Consider the following 23580-nt stretch of genomic DNA (forward strand, 5'->3'; position numbering starts at 1 on the left):
TTAGCTTGGCAACTGCCAAGACAGTCTCTGTTGCTATGGTATTCTTTGTGGGATTAATTCTTAGCAGAAGTCAAGCTAACCACGGCAATGGTATTTGACGGAAAATACTGTCACGGAGCTTAAGGTTTGGCTATAATTAATGGATGGCTCTTTCTACATCTTTCTGTAAGGGTTGGGATAGGTTTAGTATAAGAGTTTTATCTGCTCATGCAGACTGTCTGTTGCTGTGGTATTGTTTGTGGAACTACTTTTGAGTAGGAAAAACCCTCTGTAACCCTACGCCAACCCTGGCCAAAAGATGTAGAAAGAGACGGCCATTAATTTTATCCAAAAGATTCAGAAGACTACACTTTCAGCGGTCATTTCTGTCGTTCTTGGTTTGAAAAATGTTTAAGTGTGAGTCCACCACCCATGATGATGAGCTACGTTGCTTCTTCCTGAGCATGAAGCAGGTACAGAGAAGTGATTTGATTACAAGCTCTGTCCTTTTGAGGCAAAGAGCGTGCTCTGAGTGGTAAAAGAAAAAAATTGAGAAAGCCATTACTTTTATTTTAAACCTAACCCTAAAAACATTAAACTGCAATAGCAGTGAACTTCAACTAAAAAAAAAAAAAAAGATTTATAATGCTCCAAACCTCACCAGCAGATTTTCAAGTTTAACACGGGATAAACTAATCAAGATACAGGACAGTGGCAGATCAGTTGTAAAGAAGAAAAAAACATCCAAATTGAACCCATCAATCTCTCCATAACTCTCATATTGGGGTATCGCTAAGCCAGCGGTTGGGCACTGTCCGCCTGAGCAGAAAAACTTGACCCTAAACTCAAACACTACGTCAACCAAAACATGTAGCAAGGACCATCCGTTGATTTTTATCCAAAACGTTTACTACGAGAAGCTTGGTTCTTTACTTCAGAAATGCAATTGGCGTGGTTAGCTTGGCTACTGCGAAGAGTTGGTCTCTATTGCTGTGATATTCTCTGTGCGATTGACTGCCTGAGCTGATAAAACCCTTATACTAAGTGAAATATGTTGAAAGAGCCGTTCGGTAATTTTATTCAAAATGTTTACTACGAGTACCTCTACTTTCCATCATAAATGCCATTGCCGTGGTTAGTTTGGCTACAATGAAGTTGATCTGTGTTGCTATGGTATTCTCTGTGCGATTATCTGCTTAAACAGGTAACACACTTACCCTAACCCAACCAAAACATGTAAGAAGAGCCATCCGTTAATTTTGTCCAAAACTTTCACTCCAAGATGCTCGGTTTTTCCTTCAAAAATGCCATTGCCGTTGTTACCTTGGCTACCACGAAGAGTTAGTCTCTGTCGCTGTTGTATTTCTGAGGGATTGTCCGCCTAAACAGATAAACCCCTAACTCTAAGCGAAACATTTACAAAGCACTCCGTTTATTTCATCCAAAATTTTCAGTCGAACAAGCTCGGTTCTTTCCTTCAGAAATGCCATTGCTGTGGTTAGCTTCGCTACTGCGAAGAGTTAGTCTCTGTTGCTTTGGTATTCTCTGTGCGATTGTCTGCCTGAGCAGATAATGCCCTTACAACTAAGCGAAATATATAGAAAAAGCCGTCCAGTAATTTTATCCAAAACTTTTACTACGAGTAGCTTGGCACTTTCCATCAGAAATTCCATTTTCGTAGTTAGCTTGGTTACAATTAAGAGTTGGTCTCTGTTGCTGTTGTATTTCTGCGATTGTCTGCTTAAACAGGTAACACACTTGCCCTAACCCAACCAAAACATGTAGGAAGAGCCGTCCGTTCATTTTATGCAAAACATTCAGTCCAAGAAGCTCGGTTCTTTGCTTCAGAAATTCCATTGCCGTGCTTAGCTTGGTTACCACGAAGAGTGGGTCTCTGCTGCTGTTGTATTTCTGAGGGATTGTCCGCCTAAATGGATAAAACGCTTACACTAAGCGAAATATGTAAAAACGCCGGGCATTAATTTTACCCAAATCTTTCCCTCCAAAAAGCTTGGTACTTTCCATCAGAAATGCCATTGCTGTGGTTAGCTTGGCTACCACGAAGAGTTAGTCTCTGTTGTTGTTTTTCTGTGGGTTTGTCCGCCTGAACAGATAAAACCCTTACCGTAAGTGAAACATGTAGAAAGAGCCGTCCATTAATGTTATACAAAACTTTCACTCCGAGAAGCTTGGTACTTTCCATCAGAAATGCCATTGCCATGGTTAGCTTGGCTACTGCGAAGAGTTAGTCTCTGTTGCTGTGGTATTCTCTGTGCGATTGTCTGCCTGAGCTGATAAAACCCTTACACTAAGCGAAACATGTAGAAAGAGCTGTCCAGTAATTTTATCCAAAACTTTCACTCCGAGAATCTTGGTACTTTACTTCAGTAATGCAATTGCCTGGGTTTGCTTGGCTACCATGAAGAGTTAGTCTCTGTTGCTATTGTGTTTCTGCGGGATTGTCCGACTGAACAGATAAAACCCTTACTATAAGTGAAATATGTAGAATAGCCTTTCATTAATGTTATCCAAAACTTTCACTGCAAGAAACTTGATACTTTCCATCAGGAATGCCATTGCCGTAGTTAGCTTGGCTACCACGAAGAGTTAGTCTCTGTTGCTGTTGTATTTCTGCGGGATTGTCCGACTGAACAGATAAAACCCTTACCCTAAGTGAAACATTTAGAAAGAGGCGTCCATTAATGTTATCCAAAACTTTCACACCGAGAAGCTTGGTACTTTCCATCAGGAATGCCATTGCTGTGGTTAGCTTGGCTACTGTGAGGAGTTAGTCTCTGTTGCTGTGGTATTGTCTGTGCGATTGTCTGCCTGAGCTGATATAATCCTTACACTAAGCGAAACATAGAGCCGTCCATTAATTTTATCCAAGACTTTCACTCCGAGAAGCTTGGTACTTTCCATCAGGAATGCCATTGCCGTAGTTAGCTTGGCTACTACGAAGAGTTAGTTTTTGTTGCTGTGGTGTTTTCTGTGTGACTGACTGCTTGAGCTGATAAAACGCTAAGCGAAACATGTAGATAGAGCCGTCTATTAATTTTACCCAAAATTTTCACTCCGAGAAGCTTGGTACTTTCCTTCAGTAATGCCATTGCCCTGGTTTGCTTGGCTACCACAAAGAGTTAGTCTCTGTTGCTGTTGTATTTCTGCGGGATTGTCCGTCTGAACAGATAAAACCCTTACTATAAATGAAACATTTAGAAAGAGCCGTCCATTAATATTATCCAAAACTTTCACTCCAACAAGCTTGGTACTTTCCATCAGGAATGCTGTTGCCGTAGTTAGCTTGGCTACTACGAAGAGTTAGTCTCTGTTGCTGTGGTGTTCTCTGTGCGATTGTCTGCCTGAGCTGATAAAACCCTTACCCTAAGTGAAACATGTAGAAACGGCCTCCGTGAAAATTTTTTTCCGAAGCTTTTTCCAAACCCGGTACTTGAAAAGAGCAGTGCCATTGCTGTGGTTAGCTTGGCTACGACGAAGTTAGTCTCTGTTGCTGTGGGATTGTCTGTCTGAGCAGGTAAAACACTTGCGCTAACCTAATCGGAACATTGTAGCAAGAGCATACGTCAATAAGATCCAAAACTGTCACTCCGAGAAGCTGGGTACTTTCCATCCGAAATGCCATTGCCGTGGTGAGCTTGCTCCTGCGAAGGGTTAGTCTCTGTTGCTGTGAGATTGTTTGCCTGAGCACATAAAACCCTTAACCAATCCCAAACCCTACCTCAACCAAAACATGAAGTCAGTTAGTTTGATCCAAAATTTTGAGTACGAGAAAGTCGGTACTTTATTTCAGAATTTTCATTGCTGTGTTTATCTTGGCTACCGTGAAGTGTTAGTCTCTGTTGCTTTGATATTCTGTGTGGGATTGTCTGCCTGAGCAGGTAAAACAATTGCCCTAAACCAACCGAAACGTGTAGAAAGAGCCATCCGTTTATTTCACCCAAAACTATTGCTGCGAGAAGCTTGCTACTCTCCATCAGAAATGCCATTGCCATGGTTGGCTTGGCTACCACCAAGACTGTCTGTTGCTGTGGTATTTCTTTGGGATTATCTCGCTGAGCAGATAAAACCCTTACTCTCACGTGAAACATGTAGAAAGAGTCGTCTGTTAATTTCATCCGTAACTATCACTCCGAGAAGCTCGGTACTTTCCATCAGAAATGACTTTGCTGTGGTTAGTTAGGCTACTCTGAAGAGTTAGTCTCTGTTGGTGTGGTATTTTCTTTGGGTTTGTGTGGCTGAGCAGATAAAACCCTTAACCTAACCCAAATCCTACCTCAAGCAAACATGTAGAAAGCGCTGTCCGTTAATTTTATGCGAAACTTTTACTCTGAGAAGCTCTCTACTTTCCATCAGAAATACCATTGTCGTGGTTAGCTTGGCTACTGCGACGAGTTGGTCTCTATTGCTGTGGTATTGTCTGTAGGATTGTCTGCCAGAGCATATAAAACTCTTACCCCAACCGTAACCGAAAGGTATAGAGCCATCCATTGAGTTTATCAAAACCCAACAGTAATTTCGGGGATAATTTCTTTAGTTTTTATCTTGAGAAATGTTTTTCTAAAGTGCGAGTCTCGCCACTCACCATGATGAGCCTGGGGTGCTTCTCCCTGACCGCGAAGCAGGTACAGAGAAGTGGTTTAATCACTCACTCTGGGCTTTTGGTGACCGTTCAGTGTTGCTTTTAAGGAGTTATCAAGAGGAAGGAGCCTGTTCGGTGTGGTAAAAAGGAGGGGCAAAATGTAGAAATTCATCAATTTTATCTAAACCTACCCCTAAAACTTAGTCCTAACCCTAAAAACATGACAATTGTAGAAGTGCAATTCAATAAAAGAAATCCACTTGTATTGCTGCAAACCCCACCAACAACTTTTCAAGTTTAAAACGGGATAAACTAATCAAGAGGGAAGACAATGGGGGATCAAGTGTAAAGAATAAACAACCTCCAAATAGATCCTATACTCAATCGATCAAATTCGTAACCCTAAACCTGGGGGTATCTGTAAGCCAGTATTTGGGCATTGTTGAGGCGCCTGGTTGACATGTGTTGGCTCTGGCATTCAATTCTCTAACCCTTACCTTTCACTCGGAGAAGCCTAGTATTTCCCATCAAAAATGCCATTGCCATGGTTGGCGTGGCTAACATGAAGAGTTAATCTCTGTTGCTGTGGGATTTTCTGCCTGAGCAGGTAAAACCTTTACCTTAACACAAACCCTACCCTTACGTGTTGAAAGAGCCGTATGTTGATTTTTATCCAAACCTTTCACACCGAGAAGCTCTGTACTTTCCATCAGAAATGCCATTGCAATGGTTAGCTTGGCAACCGCCAAGACAGTCTCTGTTGCTATGGTATTCTTTGTGGGATTAATTCTTAGCAGAAGTCAAGCTAACCACGGCAATGGTATTTGACGGAAAATACTGTCACGGAGCTTAAGGTTTGGATATAATTAATGGATGGCTCTTTCTACATCTTTCTGTAAGGGTTGGGATAGGTTTAGTATAAGAGTTTTATCTGCTCAGGCAGACAGTGTCTGCTGCTGTGGTATTCTCTGTGGAACTACTTTTGAGTAGGAAAAACCCTCATTGTAACCCTACGCCAACCCTGGCCAAAAGATGTAGAAAGAGACCTCCATTAATTTTATCCAAAACTTTCATTTCGAGAAGCTCGGTACTTTCCATCAGAAATGCCATTTCCATCAAATTATGCAAACCTAATCCTAACCAAAAGATTCAGAAGACTACACTTTCAGCGGTCATTTCTGTCGTTCTTGGCTTGAAAAATGTTTCTAAGTGTGAGTCCGCCACCCACGATGATGAGCTGCGGTGCTTCTTCCTGAGCATGAAGCAGGTACAGCGAAGTGATTTGATTACAAGCTCTGTGCTTTTGAGGCAGTGTGTGCTCTGAGTGGTAAAAGAAAAAAATTGAGAAAGCCATCAATTACTTTTATTTTAAACCTAACTCTAAAAACAACCTGCAATAGCAGTGAATTTCAATTAAAAAAAAAATCACTTATGCTCCAAACCCCATCAACAACTTTCCAAGTTTAAATCAGGATAAACGGTGGATAATCTCAAGCTGTGTGCTTTTGAGGCAAGATGCATCCTCTGATTGGTAAAATGGAGAAATCTATCTATTTTATTGAAACATAACTCTAACAACAAAGTGCCATAGCAGAGAACTTCAATTTAAAAAAAAAAAAAGATTTATAATGCTCCAAACCTCACCAGCAATTTTTCAAGTTTAACACGGGATAAACTAATCAAAATACAGGACAGTGGCAGATCAGTTGTAAAGAACAAAAAATATCCAAATTGAACCCATCAATCTCTCCATAACTCTCATATTGGGGTATCGCTGAGCCAGTGCTTGGGCACTGTCCGCCTGAGCAGAAACACTTGACACTAAACTCAAACACTGTCAACCGAAACATGTAGCAAGGACCATCCGTTGATTTATTTCCAAAACTTTTACTACGAGAAGCTTGGTTCTTTCCTTCAGGAATGCAATTGGCGTGGTTAGCTTGGCTACTACGAAGAGTTAGTCTCTGTTGCTGTTGTATTTCTGCGGGTTTGTCCGTCTGAACAGATAAAACCCTTACTATAAATGAAACATTTAGAAAGAGCCGTCCATTAATATTATCCAAAACTTTCACTCCAACAAGCTTGGTACTTTCCATCAGGAATGCTGTTGCCGTAGTTGGCTTGGCTACTACGAAGAGTTAGTCTCTATTGCTGTGGTATTCTCTGTGCGATTGTCTGCCTGAGCTGATAAAACCCTTACCCTAAGCGAAACATGTAGAAAGAGCTGTCCAGTAATTTTATCTAACTTTCACTCCGAGAATCTTGGTACTTTCCTTCAGTAATGCCATTGCCCTGGTTTGCTTGGCTACCACAAAGAGTTAGTCTCTGTTGCTGTTGTATTTCTGCGGGATTGTCCGTCTGAACAGATAAAACCCTTACTATAAATGAAACATTTAGAAAGAGCCGTCCATTAATATTATCCAAAACTTTCACTCCAACAAGCTTGGTACTTTCCATCAGGAATGCTGTTGCCGTAGTTAGCTTGGCTACTACGAAGAGTTAGTCTCTGTTGCTGTGGTGTTCTCTGTGCGATTGTCTGCCTGAGCTGATAAAACCCTTACCCTAAGTGAAACATGTAGAAACGGCCTCCGTGAAATTTTTTTTCCGAAGCTTTTTCCAAACCCGGTACTTGAAAAGAGCAGTGCCATTGCTGTGGTTAGCTTGGCTACGACGAAGTTAGTCTCTGTTGCTGTGGGATTGTCTGTCTGAGCAGGTAAAACACTTGCGCTAACCTAATCGGAACATTGTAGCAAGAGCATACGTCAATAAGATCCAAAACTGTCACTCCGAGAAGCTGGGTGCTTTCCATCCGAAATGCCATTGCCGTGGTGAGCTTGCTCCTGCGAAGGGTTAGTCTCTGTTGCTGTGAGATTGTTTGCCTGAGCACATAAAACCCTTAACCAATCCCAAACCCTACCTCAACCAAAACATGAAGTCAGTTAGTTTGATCCAAAATTTTGAGTACGAGAAAGTCGGTACTTTATTTCAGAATTTTCATTGCTGTGTTTATCTTGGCTACCGTGAAGTGTTAGTCTCTGTTGCTTTGATATTCTGTGTGGGATTGTCTGCCTGAGCAGGTAAAACAATTGCCCTAAACCAACCGAAACGTGTAGAAAGAGCCATCCGTTTATTTCACCCAAAACTATTGCTGCGAGAAGCTTGCTACTCTCCATCAGAAATGCCATTGCCATGGTTGGCTTGGCTACCACCAAGACTGTCTGTTGCTGTGGTATTTCTTTGGGATTATCTCGCTGAGCAGATAAAACCCTTACTCTCACGTGAAACATGTAGAAAGAGTCGTCTGTTAATTTCATCCGTAACTATCACTCCGAGAAGCTCGGTACTTTCCATCAGAAATGACTTTGCTGTGGTTAGTTAGGCTACTCTGAAGAGTTAGTCTCTGTTGGTGTGGTATTTTCTTTGGGTTTGTGTGGCTGAGCAGATAAAACCCTTAACCTAACCCAAATCCTACCTCAAGCAAACATGTAGAAAGCGCTGTCCGTTAATTTTATGCGAAACTTTTACTCTGAGAAGCTCTCTACTTTCCATCAGAAATACCATTGTCGTGGTTAGCTTGGCTACTGCGACGAGTTGGTCTCTATTGCTGTGGTATTGTCTGTAGGATTGTCTGCCAGAGCATATAAAACTCTTACCCCAACCGTAACCGAAAGGTATAGAGCCATCCATTGAGTTTATCAAAACCCAACAGTAATTTCGGGGATAATTTCTTTAGTTTTTATCTTGAGAAATGTTTTTCTAAAGTGCGAGTCTCGCCACTCACCATGATGAGCCTGGGGTGCTTCTCCCTGACCGCGAAGCAGGTACAGAGAAGTGGTTTAATCACTCACTCTGGGCTTTTGGTGACCGTTCAGTGTTGCTTTTAAGGAGTTATCAAGAGGAAGGAGCCTGTTCGGTGTGGTAAAAAGGAGGGGCAAAATGTAGAAATTCATCAATTTTATCTAAACCTACCCCTAAAACTTAGTCCTAACCCTAAAAACATGACAATTGTAGAAGTGCAATTCAATAAAAGAAATCCACTTGTATTGCTGCAAACCCCACCAACAACTTTTCAAGTTTAAAACGGGATAAACTAATCAAGAGGGAAGACAATGGGGGATCAAGTGTAAAGAATAAACAACCTCCAAATAGATCCTATACTCAATCGATCAAATTCGTAACCCTAAACCTGGGGGTATCTGTAAGCCAGTATTTGGGCATTGTTGAGGCGCCTGGTTGACATGTGTTGGCTCTGGCATTCAATTCTCTAACCCTTACCTTTCACTCGGAGAAGCCTAGTATTTCCCATCAAAAATGCCATTGCCATGGTTGGCGTGGCTAACATGAAGAGTTAATCTCTGTTGCTGTGGGATTTTCTGCCTGAGCAGGTAAAACCTTTACCTTAACACAAACCCTACCCTTACGTGTTGAAAGAGCCGTATGTTGATTTTTATCCAAACCTTTCACACCGAGAAGCTCTGTACTTTCCATCAGAAATGCCATTGCAATGGTTAGCTTGGCAACCGCCAAGACAGTCTCTGTTGCTATGGTATTCTTTGTGGGATTAATTCTTAGCAGAAGTCAAGCTAACCACGGCAATGGTATTTGACGGAAAATAATGTCACGGAGCTTAAGGTTTGGATATAATTAATGGATGGCTCTTTCTACATCTTTCTGTAAGGGTTGGGATAGGTTTAGTATAAGAGTTTTATCTGCTCAGGCAGACAGTGTCTGCTGCTGTGGTATTCTCTGTGGAACTACTTTTGAGTAGGAAAAACCCTCATTGTAACCCTACGCCAACCCTGGCCAAAAGATGTAGAAAGAGACCTCCATTAATTTTATCCAAAACTTTCATTTCGAGAAGCTCGGTACTTTCCATCAGAAATGCCATTTCCATCAAATTATGCAAACCTAATCCTAACCAAAAGATTCAGAAGACTACACTTTCAGCGGTCATTTCTGTCGTTCTTGGCTTGAAAAATGTTTCTAAGTGTGAGTCCGCCACCCACGATGATGAGCTGCGGTGCTTCTTCCTGAGCATGAAGCAGGTACAGCGAAGTGATTTGATTACAAGCTCTGTGCTTTTGAGGCAGAGTGTGCTCTGAGTGGTAAAAGAAAAAAATTGAGAAAGCCATCAATTACTTTTATTTTAAACCTAACTCTAAAAACATTAACCTGCAATAGCAGTGAATTTCAATTAAAAAAAAATCACTTATGCTCCAAACCCCATCAACAACTTTTCAAGTTTAAATCAGGATAAACGGTGGATAATCTCAAGCTGTGTGCTTTTGAGGCAAGATGCATCCTCTGATTGGTAAAATGGAGAAATCTATCTATTTTATTGAAACATAACTCTAACAACAAAGTGCCATAGCAGAGAACTTCAATTTAAAAAAAAAAAAAAAGATTTATAATGCTCCAAACCTCACCAGCAATTTTTCAAGTTTAACACGGGATAAACTAATCAAAATACAGGACAGTGGCAGATCAGTTGTAAAGAACAAAAAATATCCAAATTGAACCCATCAATCTCTCCATAACTCTCATATTGGGGTATCGCTGAGCCAGTGCTTGGGCACTGTCCGCCTGAGCAGAAACACTTGACACTAAACTCAAACACTGTCAACCGAAACATGTAGCAAGGACCATCCGTTGATTTATTTCCAAAACTTTTACTACGAGAAGCTTGGTCCTTTCCTTCAGGAATGCAATTGGCGTGGTTAGCTTGGCTACTGCGAAGAGTTAGTCTCTATTGCTGTGGTATTCTCTGTGCGATTGTCTGCCTGAGCTGATAAAACCCTTACACTAAGCGAAAGATATAGAACGAGCTGTCAGTTAATTTTATCCAAGACTTTCACTCCGAGAAGCTTGGTACTTTCTGTCAGAAATGCCATTGCCGTGGTTACCTTGGCTACTGCGAAGAGTTAGTCTCTGTTGCTGTGTTATTCTCTGTGCGATTGTCTGCCTGAGCTGATAAAACCCTTAAACTAAGCGAAACATGGAAGGAGCCGTCCGTTAATTTTATCCAAGACTTTCACTCCGAGAAGCTTGGTACTTTCCATCAGAAATCCGATTGCCATGGTTAGCCTGGCTACTGCGAAGAGTTAGTCTCTGTTGCTCTGAGATTGTTTGCCTGAGTAGATAAAACCCTTAACCAATCCCAAATCCTACGTCAACCAAAACATGAAGAAAGTCATCAGTTAATTTGATCCAAAATTGACTACGAGAATTCGGTACTTTATTTCAAAATTGTCATTTCTGTGTTTAGCTTGGCTACCGCGAAGTGGTAGTCTCTCGCTGTGGGATTGTCTGCCTGAGCAGGTAAAACCCGGCCCTTAACCCAACCCAAACATGTATGTAGAAAGAACCATCCGTTTATTTTACCCAAAACTATCGCTGCGACAAGCTCGCTGCTCTCCGTCAGAAATGCCATTGCCGTGGTTGGCTTGGCTACCACCAACACTGTCTGGTACTGTGGTACTTCTATGGGATTATCCGGCTGAGCAGATAAAACCCTTTCTCTTAAGTGAAACATGTAGAAAGAGTCATCTGTTAATTTCATCCGGAACTATCACTCCGAGAAGCTCGGTACTTTACATCAGAAATGACTTTGTTGTGGTTAGTTTGGCTACTATGAAGAGTTAGAGTCTGTTGCTGTGGTATTCTCTGTTTGATTGTCTACCTGAGCTGATAAAACACTTACCCTAAGCGAAACATGTAGAAGGAGCCGTCCATTAATTTTATCACAAGATTTTATTCTGAGCAGCTCGGTACATTCCATCTGAAATACCATTACCGTGGTCAGCTTGTCTATCGAAGTTATTCTCTGTTGCAGTGGTATTGTCTGTAAGATTTTCTGCTTTAGCAGGTGAAACCCTAACCCTATCCCAACCGAAACATCTAGAAAGAGCAATCCATTAATTTTATCTGAAACTATCACTCCATGTTCAGAAATGTTACTGCGAAGAGGTAGTCGCTGTTGATGTGGTATTGTCTGTTGTATTCTTTGCCTGAGCAGACAATACTGTTAGCCTAACTCATCCCTAAATGAAAGATGTAGAAAGGGCAATCTGTTAATTTTATCCAAACCTTTCAGTTTGAAAATCTCAGTATTTCCATCAGAAATGACTGTCATGGATAGCTTGGCTACTGCTAAGAGTTATTCTCTGTTGTCGTATTTTTTTGTGGGATTGTCTGACTGAGCAGATAAGCCCTAACCCAAACCTTATCTCAAGTGAAACATGTAGAAAGCTCTCTTTGTTCATTTTATGCAAATCTTTTACTCTGAAAAGCTCAGTACTTTCCATCAGAAATGCCATTGCCATGGTTAGCTTGGCTACTGCGACGAGTTGGTGTCTTCCTGAGGTATTCTCTGTAGGATTGTGTGCCAGAACAGATGAAACCCTTACCCTAACCCAAAGATATAGAGCCATCCGTTACGTTTAGCCAAACCTAATCCTATTTTCAGGGATAGGTTCTTTAGTTTTATCGTGAGAAATGTTTTTCTAAAGTGAGTCCCGCCACCCACGACGATGAGCTGGGGTACTTCTTCCTGAGCGCTAAGCGGGTACAGAGACGTGGTTTAGTCACAAGCTCTGTGCTTTAGATGATGTTCAATGTTCCTTTCATGGGAGCATCAAGAGAAGGGGCATGTTCTGAATGGTAAAAAGGAAAAAAGTGCAGAAAATCATCAATTTGATCTAAACCTTAGTCTTAACTCTTAAAACATTAAATTGCAATTGCAGAAAAGTTCAATTAAAAAAAAAAAAAAAAAAAAAAACACACATTGTTTCAAACCCCACCAACAACTTTACAAGTTTAAAACGGGATAAACTAATCAAGATATAAGACAAAGGGAGATTAGTTATAACGAATAAACACCCAATTTGCTCCTAGACTTAACCAATCTATCCATATCCCTAATCCTGGGTGTATTTCTAATCCAGCACTTGGGCATTGGCAGAGGTGCTCAGTTGACATGTGTTGGCTCTGGCATTCAATCCTAACCATAAAGTTAACCTAGTATTTTCAATCTGAAATGCTGTTGCTGTGGTTAGCTTGGCTACTGCCAAGAGTTGGTCTCTGTTGCTGAGGGGTTTTCTGTGGGATTTGCTGCCTGAGCAGATAAAACCTTTACCCTAATACAAACCCAACCCAAACGTGTTGAAAGAGCCGTCTGTTAGTTTTATCCAAATCTTGCATACCGAGAAGCTCTGTACTTTCCATCAGAAATGCTATTGTTGGCTTGGCAACCTCCAAGACAGTCTCTGTTGCTATGGTATTATTTGTGGGATTAATTCTTAGCAGGAGCCAAGCTAACCACGGCAATGGTATTTCTGGTGGAATATTCTGAGTGTTTCGGAGCGTTTGGTTCAGATATAATTAGCGGCTGGCTCTTTCTACATGTTTTTGTAAGGGTTGGGATAGGTTTAGTATAAGGGTTTTATCTGCTTAGGCAGACAGTCTCTATTGCTGTTGTATTTCTGCGGGATTGTCTGCCTGAACAGATAAAATCCTTACCATAAGTGAAACATTTAGAAAGAGCCGTCCATTAATGTTATCCAAAACTGTCACTCCGAGAAGCTTGGTACTTTCCATCAGGAATGCCATTGCCGTAGTTAGCTTGGGTACGACAAAGAGTTAGTCTCTGTTGCTGTGGTGTTCTCTGTGTGATTTACTGCCTGAGCTGATAAAACCCTTATACTAACTGAAATATGTTGAGAGAGCCGTTCAGTAATTTTATTCAAAATTTTTACTACGAGTACCTCTAATTTCCATCATAAATGCCATTGCTGTGGTTAGCTTGCCTACAATGAAGAGTTAGTCTCTGTTGCTATGGTATTCTCTGTGCGATTATCTGCTTAAACAGGTAACACACTTGCCCCAACCCAACCAAAACATGTAAGAGCCATCCGTTAATTTTGTCCAAAACTTTCACTCCAAGATGCTCGGTTTTTCCTTCAAAAATGCCATTGCCATGGTTACCTTGGCTACCACGAAGAGTTAAGTCTCTGTCGCTGTTCTATTTCTGAGGGATTGTCCGCCTAAACAGATAAACCCATTATTCTAAGCGAAACATATAGAAAGCACTCCGTTTATTTCATCCAAAATTTTCAGTCGAAGGTCGGTTCTTTCCTTCAGAAATGCCATTGCGGTGGTTAGCTTCGCTACTGCGAAGAGTTGGTCTCTGTTGCTGTGGTATTCTCTGTGCGATTGTCTGCCTGAGCAGATAATGCCCTTACAACTAAGCGAAATATATAGAAAAAGCCGTCCAGTAATTTTATCCAAAACTTTTACTACGAGTAGCTTGGCACTTTCCATCAGAAATTCCATTTTCGTAGTTAGCTTGGCTACAATGAAGAGTTAGTCTCTGTTGCTGTTGTATTTCTGCGATTGTCTGCTTACACAGGTAACATACTTGTCCTAACCCAACCAAAACATGTAGGAAGAGCCGTCCGTTAATTTTATGCAAAACATTCAGTCCAAGAAGCTCGGTTCTTTGCTTCAGAAATTCCATTGCCGTGGTTAGCTTGGCTACCACGAAGAGTTGGTCTCTGTTGCTGTTGTATTTCTGAGGGATTGTCCGCCTAAATGGATAAAACGCTTACACTAAGCGAAATATGTAAAAACGCCGGGCATTAATTTTACCCAAATCTTTCCCTCCAAAAAGCTTGGTACTTTCCATCAGAAATGCCATTGCTGTGGTTAGCTTGGCTACCACGAAGAGAGTTAGTCTCTGTTGTTGTTGTATTTCTGTGGGTTTGTCCGCCTGAACAGATAAAACCCTTACCGTAAGTGAAACATGTAGAAAGAGCCGTCCATTAATGTTATACAAAACTTTCACTCCGAGAAGCTTGGTACTTTCCATCAGGAATGCCATTGCTGTAGTTAGCTTGGCTACTACGAAGAGTTAGTCTCTGTTGCTGTGGTGTTCTCTGTGCGATTGTCTGCCTGAGCTGATAACACACTAATGCTAAGCGAAACATGTAGAAAGAGCTGTCCATTAATGTTATCCAAAACTTTCACTCCGAGAAGCTTGGTACTTTCCATCTGAAATGCCATTCCCATGGTTAGCTTGGCTACTGCGAAGAGTTGGTGTCTGTTGCTATGGTATTCTCTGTGCGATTGACTGCCTGAGCTGATGAAACCCTTACACTAAGCGAAATATGTGGAAAGAACTGTCCAGTAATTTTATCCAAAACTTTCACTCCGAGAATCTTGGTACCTTCCCTCAGTAATGACATTGCCTTGGTTTGCTTCGCTACCATGAAGAGTTAGTCTCTGTTTCTATTGTATTTCTGCGGGATTGTCCGACTGAATAGATAAAACCCTTACTATAAGTGAAATATGTAGAATAGCCTTTCATTAATTGCATCCAAAACTTTCACTGCAAGAAACTTGGTACGTTCCATCAGGAATGCCATTGCCGTAGTTAGCTTGGCTACTACGAAGAGTTAGTCTCTGTTGCTGTGGTGTTCTCTGTGTGATTGACTGCCTGAGCTGATAAAACGCTAAGCGAAACATGTAGAAAGAGCCATCCGTTTATTTTACCCAAAGCTATTGCTGCGAGAAGCTTGCTACTCTCCATCAGAAATGCCATTGCCATGGTTGACTTGGCTACCAGCAAGACTGTCTGTTGCTGTGGTATTTCTTTGGGATTATCTGGCTGAGCAGATAAAACCCTTGCTCTTACGTGAAACATGTAGAAAGAGTCGTCTGTTAATTTCATCCGGAACTATCACTCCGAGAAGCTCGGTACTTTCCATCAGACATGACTTTGCTGTGGTTAGTTTGGCTACTATGAAGAGCTTGTCTCTGTTGGTGTGGTATTTTCTTTGGGATTGTGTGGCTGAGCAGATAAAACCCTTAACCTAACCCAAATCCTACCTCAAGCGAAACATGTAGAAAGCACTGTCCGTTAATTTTATGCAAAGCTTTTACTCTGAGAAGCTCTCTACTTTCCATCAGAAATACCATTGCTGTGGTTAGCTTGGCTACTGCGACGAGTTGGTCTCTATTGCTGTGGTATTGTCTGCCAGAGCAGATAAAACTCTTACCCCAACCGTAACCGAAAGATATGGAGCCATCCATTGAGTTTATCAAAATCTAATACTAAGTTCGGGGATAATTTCTTTAGTTTTTATTTTGAGAAATGTTTTTCTAAAGTGCGAGTCCCGCCACCCACCATGATGAGCTGGGGTGCTTCTTCCTGAGCGCTAAGCGGGTACAGAGAAGTTGTTTAATCACAAGCTCTGTGCTTTAGATGACGTTCAATGTTCCTTTTATGGGAGCATCAAGAGAAGGGGCATGTTCTGAGTGGTAAAAAGGAAAAAAGTGCAGAAATTCATCAATTTGATCTAACCCTAAACCTTACTCTTAACGCTTAAAACATTAAATTGTAATTGCAGAAAAGTTCAATTTGAAAAACAAAACAAACAAACGACAAACACTTGTATTGTTCCAAACCCCACCAACAACTTTTCAAGTTTAAAACGGGATAAATAATCAAGATATAAGACTGGGAGATCAGTTGTAATGAATAAACACCCAAATTGCCCCCAGACTTAACCAATCAAACTCTATCCCTAACCCGAATCCTGGGGGTATTTCTAATCCAGCACTTGGGCATTGGCGGAGGTGCTCAGTTGACATGTGTTGGCTCTGGCATTCAACCCTAACCATAAAGTTAACCTAGTATGTTCAGTGTGAAATGCCGGAGCCGTGGTTAGCTTGGCTACCGCGAAGAGTTGGTCTCTTGCTGTGGGGTTTTCTGTGGGATTTGCTGCCTGAGCAGGTAGAACCTCTACCCTAATACAAACCCCAACCCAAACGTGTTGAAAGAGCCGTCTGTTAATTTTATCCAAATTTTGCATTCCGAGAAGCTCTGTACTTCGCATCAGAAATGCCACTGCAGTGATTAGTTTGGCAACCGCCAAGACAGTCTCTGTTGCTATGGTATTATTTGTGGGATTAATTCTTAGCAGGAGCCAAGCTAACCACGGCAATGGTATTTCTGGTGGAAGATACGGAGTGTTTCGGAGCTTGTGGTTCGGATATAATTGGCGGCTGGCTCTTTCTACATGTTTTTGTAAGGGTTGGGATAGGTTTAGTATAAGGGTTTTATCTGCTTAGGCAGACAGTCTCTGTTGCTGTTGTATTTCTGCGGGATTGTCCGCCTGAACAGATAAAACCCTTACCATAAGTGAAACATGTAGAAAGACGCGTCCATTAATGTTAACCAAAACTTTCACTCCGAGAAGCTTGGTACTTTCCATCAGGAATGCCATTGCCATAGTTAGCTTGGCTACTACAAAGAGTTTTTCTCTGTTGCTGTGGTATGTTCTGTGCAATTGACTGCCTGAGCTGATAAAACCCTTACAATTAAGCGAAATATGTAGACGGAGTCGTCCATTAATTTCATCCAAAAATATTACTCCATGGCTATTGCGAAGAGTTTGACTTTGTTGCTCTGGTATTCTCTGTGTGATTGTTTGGCTGATAAAACCCTTACAACTAAGCGAAAAATGTAGAAAGAGCCGTCCATTAATTTTATCTAAAACGTATACTCTGAGAGGTTTGGTACTTTCCATCAGAAATGCCATTGCCGTGGTTAGCTTGGCTACCACGAAGAGTTGGTCTCTGTTGCTATTGTAATATCTGCGGGATTGTCCGCCTGAACAGATAAAATCCTTAATATAAATGAAACATTTAGAAAGAGCCGTCCATTAATGTTATCCAAAACTTTCACTCCGAGAAGCTTGGTAATTTCCATCAGTAATGCCATTTGCTGTAGTTAGCTTGGCTACTACGAAGAGTTAGTCTCTGTTGCTGTGGTATTCTCTGTGCGATTGTCTGCCTGAGCTGATAAAACCCTTACGCTAAGTGAAACATGTAGAAACAGCCTCCGTGAAATTTTTTTCCGAAACTGTCACTCAGAAAGTCGGTACTTGAGAAGAGCAGTGCCATTGCTGTATTTAGCTTGGTTACGATGAAGTTAGTCTCTGTTGCTGTGGGATTGTCTGCCTGAGCAGGTAAAACACTTATGCTAACTAAAACGAAACGTTGTAGAAAGAGCTTACGTCAGTAAGATCCAAAACTGTCACTCCGAGAAGCTGGGTACTTTCCATCAGAAATGCCATTGCCGTGGCGAGCTTTGCTACTGCGAAGGGTTAGTCTCTGTTGCTGTGAGATAGTTTTCCTGAGCTGATAAAACCCTCAACCAAAACATGAAGAAAGTCAGTTAGTTTGATCTAAAATTTCGAGTACGAATAAGTCGGTACTTAATTTCTGAATTTTCCTTGCTGTGTTTAGCTTGGCTACCGTGAAGTGTTAGTCTCTGTTTCTGTGCTATTTTGTGTGGGATTGTCTGCCTGAGCAGGTAAAACACTTACACTAAACCAACTGAAAAATGTAGAAAGAGCCATCCGTTTATTTTAGCCAAAGCTATCGCTGTGAGAAGCTTGCTACTCTCCATCAGAAATGCCATTGGCTACCACCAAGACTGTCTGTTGCTGTGGTATTTTTTGGGATTATCTGGCTGAGCAGATAAAACCCTTACTCTTACGTGAAACATGTAGAAAGAGTCGTTTGTTAATTTCATCCGGAACTATCACTCCGAGAAGCTCGTTACTTAACATCGGAAATGACTTTGCTGTGGTTAGTTTGGCTACTATGAAGAGTTGGTCTCTGTTACTGTAGTGTTTTCTTTGGGATTGTGTGGCTAAGCAGATAAAACCCTTACCCTAACCCAAATCCTACCTCAAGCGAAATATGTAGAAAGCGCTGTCCGTTAATTTTATGCAAAGCTTTTACTCTGAGAAGCTCTCTACTTTCCATCAGAAATACCATTGCCGTGGTTAGCTTGGCTACTGCGACGAGTTGGTCTCTATTGCTGTGGTATTGTCTGCCAGAGCAGATAAAACTCTTACCCCAACCGTAACCGAAAGATATAGAGCCATCCATTGAGTTTATCAAAGCCTAATACTAATTTCAGAGATAATTTCTTTAGTTTTTATCTTGAGAAATGTTTTTCTAAAGTGTGAGTCCCGCCACTCACCATGATGAGCCTGGGGTGCTTCTCCCTGACCGCGAAGCAGGTACAGAGAAGTGGTTTAATCACTCACTCTGTGCTTTTGGTGACCGTTCAGTTTTGCTTTTATGGAGTTATCAAGAGGAAGGAGCCTGTTCGGTGTGGTAAAAAGGAGGGGCAAAAATGTAGAAATTCATCAATTTTATTTAAACCTACCCCTAAAACTTAGTCCAAACCCTAAAAACATGACGATTGTAGAAGTGCAATTCAATAAAAGAAACCCACTTGTATTGCTGCAAACCCCACCAACAACTTTTCAAGTTTAAAACGAGATAAACTAATAGAGAGGGAAGACAATGGGGGATCAAGTGTAAAGAATAAACAACCTCCAAATAGATCCTATACCCAATCCATCAAACTCTCTCCAAATTCGTAACCCTAAACCTGGGGGTATCTGTAAGCCAGTATTTGGGCATTGTTGAGGCGCCTGGTTGACATGTGTTGGCTCTGGCATTCAATTCTCTAACCCTTACCTTTCACTCGGAGAAGCCTAGTATTTCCCATCAAAAATGCCATTGCCATGGTTGGCGTGGCTAACATGAAGAGTTAATCTCTGTTGCTGTGGGATTTTCTGCCTGAGCAGGTAAAACCTTTACCTTAACACAAACCCTACCCTTACGTGTTGAAAGAGCCGTATGTTGATTTTTATCCAAACCTTTCACACCGAGAAGCTCTGTACTTTCCATCAGAAATGCCATTGCAATGGTTAGCTTGGCAACCGCCAAGACAGTCTCTGTTGCTATGGTATTCTTTGTGGGATTAATTCTTAGCAGAAGTCAAGCTAACCACGGCAATGGTATTTGACGGAAAATAATGTCACGGAGCTTAAGGTTTGGATATAATTAACGGATGGCTCTTTCTACATCTTTCTGTAAGGGTTGGGATAGGTTTAGTATAAGCGTTTTATCTGCTCAGGCAGACAGTGTCTGCTGCTGTGGTATTCTCTGTGGAACTACTTTTGAGTAGGAAAAACCCTCATTGTAACCCTACGCCAACCCTGGCCAAAAGATGTAGGAAGAGACGGCCATTAATTTTATCCAAAAGATTCAGAAGACTACACTTTCAGCGGTCATTTCTGTCGTTCTTGGTTTGAAAAATGTTTAAGTGTGAGTCCACCACCCACGATGATGAGCTACGGTGCTTCTTCCTGAGCATGAAGCAGGTACAGAGAAGTGATTTGATTACAAGCTCTGTCCTTTTTGAGCCAGAGAGCGTGCTCTGAGTGGTAAAAGAAAAAAATTGAGAAAGCCATCAATTACTTTTATTTTAAACCTAACCCTAAAGAAATTAAACTGCAATAGCAGTGAACTTCAACTAAAAAAAAAAAATCACTTATAATGCTCCAAACCTCACCAGCAATTTTTCAAGTTTAACACGGGATAAACTAATCAAGATACAGGACAGTGGCAGATCAGTTGTAAAGAAGAAAAAACATCCAAATTGAACCCATCAATCTCTCCATAACTCTCATATTGGGGTATCGCTAAGCCAGCGGTTGGGCACTGTCCGCCTGAGCAGAAAAACTTGACCCTAAACTCAAACACTACGTCAACCAAAACATGTAGCAAGGACCATCCGTTGATTTTTATCCAAAACGTTTACTACGAGAAGCTTGGTTCTTTCCTTCAGGAATGCAATTGGCGTGGTTAGCTTGGCTACTGCGAAGAGTTAGTCTCTATTGCTGTGATATTCTCTGTGCGATTGACTGCCTGAGCTGATAAAACCCTTATACTAAGTGAAATATGTTGAAAGAGCCGTTCGGTAATTTTATTCAAAATTTTTACTACGAGTACCTCTACTTTCCATCATAAATGCCATTAGCGTGGTTAGTTTGGCTACAATGAAGTTAGTCTCTGTTGCTATGGTATTCTCTGTGCAATTATCTGCTTAAACAGGTAAGACACTTACCCTAACCCAACCAAAACATGTAAGAAGAGCCATCTGTTAATTTTGTCCAAAACTTTCACTCCAAGATGCTCGGTTTTTGCTTCAAAAATGCCATTGCCGTGGTTACCTTGGCTACCACGAAGAGTTAGTCTCTGTCGCTGTTGTATTTCTGAGGAATTGTCCGCCTAAACCGATAAACCCCTTACTCTAAGTGAAACATTTAGAAAGCACTCCGTTAATTTCATCCAACATTTTCAGTCCGAGAAGCTCAGTTCTTTCCTTCAGAAATGCCATTGCCGTTGTTAGCTTCGCTACTGCGAAGAGTTAGTCTCTGTTGCTGTGGTATTCTCTGTGCGATTGTCTGCGTGAGCAGATAATGCCCTTACAACTAAGCTAAATATGTAGCAAAAGCCGTCCAGCGATTTTATCCAAAACTTTTACAAGTAGCTTGGTACTTTCCATCAGAAATTCCATTTTCGTAGTTGGCTTGGCTACAATGAAGTTAGTCTTTGTTGCTGTGGTGTTCTCTGTGCGATTGACTGCCTGAGCTGATAAAACGCTAAGTGAAACATGTACAAAGAGCCGTCCATTAATTTTATCAAAAACTTTCACTCTGAGAAGCTTCGTACTTTCAATCAGTAATACCATTGCCGTAGTTAGCTTGGCTACTACGAAGAGTTAGACTCTGTTGCTGTGATTGTCTGCCTGAGCTGATAAAATCCTTACACTAAGCGAAATATGTAGAAAGGGCTGTCCAGTAATTTTATCCAAAACTTGCACTCCGAGAAGCTTGGTACTTTCCATTAGAAATGCCGTTGCCGTAGTTAGCTTGGCTACTGCGAAGAGTTAGTCTCTGTTGCTGTGGTATTCTCTGTGCGATTGTCTGTCTGAGCCGATAAAACCCTTAGATCTAAGCGAAACATGTAGAAAGAGCCGTCCATTAATTTTATCCAAAACTTTCACTCCGAGAATCTTGGTACTTACCCTCAGTAATGACATTGCCCTGGTTTGCTTGGCTACCACGAAGAGTTAGTCTCTGTTGCTATTGTATTTCTGCGGGATTGTCTGACTGAACAGATAAAACCCTTACTATAAGTGAAATATGTAGAATAGCTGTCCATTAATTTTATCCAAAACTTTCACTGCAAGAAACTTGATACTTCCCATCAGGAATGCCATTACCGTAGTTAGCTTGGCTACTACGAATAGTTGGTCTCTGTTGCTGTGGTATTTTCTGTGCGATTGTCTGCCTGATAAAACCCTTACACTAAGCGAAATATGTAGAAAGAGCTGTCCAGCAATTTTTTCCAAAACTTTAACTCCGAGAAGCTTGGTACATTCCATCAGGAATGCCATTGCCATAGTTAGCTTGGCTACCATGAAGAGTCTCTCTGTTGCTGTTGTATTTTTGCGGGATTGTCCGACTGAACAGATGAAACCCTTACCATAAGTGAAACATGTAGACAGTGCCGTCCATTAATGTTATCCAAAACTTTCACTCCGAGAAGCTTGGTACTTTTCATCAGAAATGCCATTGCCGTAATGAGCTTGGCTACTGCGAAGAGTTAGTCTCTGCTGCTGTGGTAGTCTCTGTGCGATTGTGTGCCTGAGCTGATAAAACCCTTACCCTAAGTGAAACACGTAGAAACGGCCTCTGTCAATTTTTTGCCCCGAAAGTATCACTCAGAAGCTTGGTACTTGAGAAGAGCAGTATCATTGCTGTGGTTAGCTTGTCTACGACGAAGTAATTCTCTGTTGCTTTGGGATTGTCTGCCTGAGCAGGTAAATCCCTTGCGTCAACCAAACCGAAACATTGTAGAAAGTGCATACATTAATAAGATCGAAAAACTGTCACTCCGAGAAGCTTGGTACTTTCCATCAGAAATGTCATGGCCATGGTGAGCTTTGCTACTGCGAAGAGTTAGCCTCTGTAGCTGTGAGATTGTCTGCCTGAGCAGGTAAAACCCTTACCCTATCCCAACCGAAACATGTAGAAAGAGCAATCCATTAGTTTTATCTGAAACTATCGTTCCATGTTCAGAAATGCTACTGCGAAGAATTATTTTCTGTTGCTGTGGTATTGTGTGTTGGATTGTTTGCCCGAGCAGACAAAAATCTTAGCCCAACTCATCCCTAACCGAAAGATGTAGAAAGAGTCCTCCATTAATTTTATCCAAAACTTTCACTCTAAGAAGCTTGGTTCTTTCTTTCAGAAATGACTTTGCCATAGATAGCCTGGCTACTGCTAAGAGTTGTTCTCTGTTGTTGTGGTATTTTGTTGTGAGATGGTGTGACTGAGTAGGTGAGCCCAAACCCTACCTCAAGCGAAACATGTAGAAAGCGCTGTACGTTAATTTTATGCAAACCTTTTACTTTGAAAAGCTGGTTCTTTCCTTCAGAAATGCAATTGCCGTGGTTAGCTTGGCTACTGCGAAGAGTTTGTCTCTATTGCTGTATTGTTCTTTGTAGGATCGTCTGCTAGAGCAGATAAAACCCTTACAACTAAGACAAACATGTAGAAAAAGCCGTCCGTTAATTTTATCTGAAACTGTTCCTCCGAGAAGCTCGGTACTTTCCATCTGAAATGCCATTTACGTGGTTAGCTTGTCTAGCGAAGTTATTCTCTGTTGCGGTGGTATTCTCTGTAGGATTTTTGGCCTGAGCAGATAAAACCCATTACTCTTAAGTGAAACCTGTAGAAAGAGTTGTCCGTTAATTTTAACTGAAACTATCACTCCGAGAAGCTTGGTACTTTTCATCAGAAATGCCATTGCCGTGGTTAGCTTGGCTACCACGAAGAGTTGGTGTCTGTTGCTGTGGTATTTTCTGTGGGATCGATTTGCCTGAGCTGATAAAACCCTTACCGTAACCCTATCCCAAACCTAACCAAAAGATGTAGAAAGAGCCAACCCTTAATTTTATCCAAAAGTTTTACTCCGAGAAGCGCTGTACTTTTCCTTTGAAATGCCACTGCCATGGTTGGCTTATGTATGCGAAGGTATTCTCTCTTGCAGTGGTATTCTCTGTA

The 23580-nt window shown here is 41.4% G+C and overlaps 5 non-coding genes and 4 pseudogenes across 5 annotated transcripts; all 9 read left to right on the forward strand.

Moving 5' to 3' along the window:
- Positions 1-340: 340 nt before the first annotated feature.
- Positions 341-516, forward strand: LOC130116211 (small nucleolar RNA U3; annotated as a pseudogene).
- A 3989-nt stretch (positions 517-4505) lies between these two features.
- LOC130116205 (small nucleolar RNA U3) lies at positions 4506-4721 on the forward strand. Its single transcript, XR_008810559.1, has one exon. It is a non-coding gene; the product is annotated as a small nucleolar RNA U3 (small nucleolar RNA).
- A 1011-nt stretch (positions 4722-5732) lies between these two features.
- Positions 5733-5908, forward strand: LOC130116210 (small nucleolar RNA U3; annotated as a pseudogene).
- A 2375-nt stretch (positions 5909-8283) lies between these two features.
- LOC130116206 (small nucleolar RNA U3) lies at positions 8284-8499 on the forward strand. The gene has a single exon (XR_008810560.1). It is a non-coding gene; the product is annotated as a small nucleolar RNA U3 (small nucleolar RNA).
- A 1011-nt stretch (positions 8500-9510) lies between these two features.
- On the forward strand, positions 9511-9686 carry LOC130116207 (small nucleolar RNA U3; annotated as a pseudogene).
- A 2342-nt stretch (positions 9687-12028) lies between these two features.
- Positions 12029-12240, forward strand: LOC130116208 (small nucleolar RNA U3). Its single transcript, XR_008810561.1, has one exon. It is a non-coding gene; the product is annotated as a small nucleolar RNA U3 (small nucleolar RNA).
- Positions 12241-15679: 3439 nt separating this feature from the next.
- On the forward strand, positions 15680-15897 carry LOC130116196 (small nucleolar RNA U3). Its single transcript, XR_008810551.1, has one exon. It is a non-coding gene; the product is annotated as a small nucleolar RNA U3 (small nucleolar RNA).
- Positions 15898-18549: 2652 nt separating this feature from the next.
- LOC130116203 (small nucleolar RNA U3) lies at positions 18550-18771 on the forward strand. Its single transcript, XR_008810557.1, has one exon. It is a non-coding gene; the product is annotated as a small nucleolar RNA U3 (small nucleolar RNA).
- A 944-nt stretch (positions 18772-19715) lies between these two features.
- LOC130116212 (small nucleolar RNA U3) lies at positions 19716-19892 on the forward strand (annotated as a pseudogene).
- Positions 19893-23580: the final 3688 nt, after the last annotated feature.

Source organism: Lampris incognitus, chromosome 7, assembly GCF_029633865.1.
Source record: "Lampris incognitus isolate fLamInc1 chromosome 7, fLamInc1.hap2, whole genome shotgun sequence".
NCBI classification, from domain to species: Eukaryota; Metazoa; Chordata; class Actinopteri; order Lampriformes; family Lampridae; genus Lampris; species Lampris incognitus.